A 2500-nucleotide genomic window follows, 5' to 3' on the forward strand; every position below is an offset into this window, starting at 1 on the left:
CTCACCAACGGGGGCACGGGACCGTGATCGGGTGAGAGAAGGGCGAAACACTGCCTCGGGGCTGCCACTGCGGGTGCAGGCACCCGTAGTGGCCGTACTCACGTCCTGACGGGAAGCACGCATGGCTAATTGTGAGCTGGGCCTCGTGCCCCTGGTAGTCGGAATATACTTCACTGTGACCCACAGGGGCACGGAAGCCGAGATCCGTTGTAAGTAGGGGGGAACCCTGCCTCGAGGCTGCCTCAACAGGCACAGGCACCCGCAGTGGCCGTACTCACGTCCTGACGGGGCACACGCATGGCTAGACGTGAGCTGGGCCTCGTGCCCCTGGTAGGTAGATAATACTTCACTGTGACCGGCAGGGGCACGGGAGCCGAGATCCGGTGTAAGTAGGGGGAAACACTGCCACGGGGATGCCACTGCTGGTGCAGGCACCAGTAGTGGCTGTACACATGTCCTGATGGGACACAAGCATGGCCAGTTGTGAGCTGGGTCTTGTGCCCCTGGTAGGTGGAATGTACTTTATGGTCACCGACAGGGGCAAGAGAGCCGAGGGGCGGTGTAAGCAGGGGGAAACACTGCCCCGGGGCCCCCCACTGCAGGCATAGGCACCCGTAGTGGCCGTACCCATGTCCTGTGGGGGCCATTACATAGCTAGTTGCGAGCTGGGCCTCGTGCCCCTGGTAGTTGGAATATACTTCACTGTGACCCACAGGGGCACGGAAGCCGAGATCCGTTGTAAGTAGGGGGGAACCCTGCCTCGAGGCTGCCTCAACAGGCACAGGCACCCGCAGTGGCCGTACTCATGTCCTGAAGGGGCACACGCATGGCTAGATGTGAGCTGGGCCTCGTGCCCCTGGTAGGCGGAATATAATATACCCTCACCAAGGGGGGCACGGGAGCCGTGATCGGGTGAGAGAAGGGCGAGACACTGCCTCGGGGCTGCCACTGCGGGTGCAGGCACCCGCAGTGGCCGTACTCACGTCCTGACGGGAGGCACGCATGGCTAGTTGTGAGCTGGGCCTCGTGCCCCTGGTAGTCGGAATATACTTGATGGTCACCTACAGGCCCACGAGAGCCGATCTCCAGAGTGAGTAGGTGGAAACACTGCCTCGGGGCTGCCACTACAGGCACATGCACCCGTAGCGGCAGTACGCGTGTCCCGGCGGGGCACACGCATGGCTAGATGTGAGCTGGGCCTCGGGCCCCTGGTAGGCGGAATATACTATACCCTCACCAACGGGGTTCACTGGAGCCGTGATCGGGTGAGAGAAGGGCGAGACACTGCCTCGGGGCTGCCACTGCGGGTGCATGCAGTACGCATGTCCTGACGGGGCACACGCTTGGCTAGAAGTGAGCTGGGCCTCGTGCCCCTGGTAGGCGGAATGTACTTCACTGTGACCCACAGGGGCACGGAAGCCGAGATTCATTGTAAGAAGGGGGGAACCCTGCCTGGAGGCTGCCACAACAGGCGCAGGCACCCGCAGTGGCCGTACTCACGTCCTGACGGGAAGCACGCATGGCTAGTTTTGAGCTGGGCCTCGTGCCCCTGGTAGTCGGAATATACTTGATGGTCACCTACAGGCCCACGAGAGCCGATCTCCAGAGTGAGTAGGTGGAAACACTGCCTCGGGACTGCCACTACGAGCGCAGGCACCCGCAGTGGCCGTACGCATGTCCTGACCGGGCACACGCATGGCTAGATGTGAGCTGGGCCTCGGGCCCCTGGTAGGCGGAATGAACTTTGCTGTCACCAACAGGGGCAGGGGGGCCGATCTCCAGTGTAAGCAGGGTGAAACACTGCCTGGGGACTGCCAGTCCGGAGGCAGGCACCGGTAGTGGCTGCACACATGTGCCGACGGGTCACACACACGGCCGGCTGTGAGCTGGGCCTCGGGCCCCTGGTAGGCGGAATGAACTTTGCTGTCACCAACAGGAGCACGGGGGCCGAGAGCCAGTGTAAGCAGGGGGAAACGTTGCCTCGGGACTGCCACTACGAGCGCAGGCACCCGCAGTGGCCGTACGCATGTCCTGACCGGGCACACGCATGGCTAGATGTGAGCTGGGCCTAGGGCCCCTGGTAGGCGGAATGAACTTTGCTCTCATCAACAGGGGGAAAAGGAGCCGAGATTCAGTGTATGAAAGGGGGGAAACACTGCCTGGGGACTGCCAGTCCGGAGGCAGGCACCCGTAGTGGCTGCACACATGTGCCGACGGGTCACACACACGGCCAGACGTGAGCTGGGCCTCGTGCCCCTGGTAGGCGGAATATACTTGATGGTCACCTACAGGCCCACGAGAGCCGATCTCCAGAGTGAGTAGGTGGAAACACTGCCTCGGGACTGCCACTACGAGCGCAGGCACCCGCAGTGGCCGTACGCATGTCCTGACCGGGCACACACATGGCTAGATGTGAGCTGGGCCTCGGGCCCCTGGTAGGCGGAATGAACTTTGCTGTCACCAACAGGGGCAGGGGGGCCGATCTCCAGTGTAAGCAGGG

Source organism: Halichoeres trimaculatus, unplaced genomic scaffold (genome assembly GCF_033239565.1).
Source record: "Halichoeres trimaculatus isolate MK-OKI-2021-1 unplaced genomic scaffold, fHalTri1.1 fHalTri1_scaffold_121, whole genome shotgun sequence".
Lineage (NCBI taxonomy): Eukaryota > Metazoa > Chordata > Actinopteri > Labriformes > Labridae > Halichoeres > Halichoeres trimaculatus.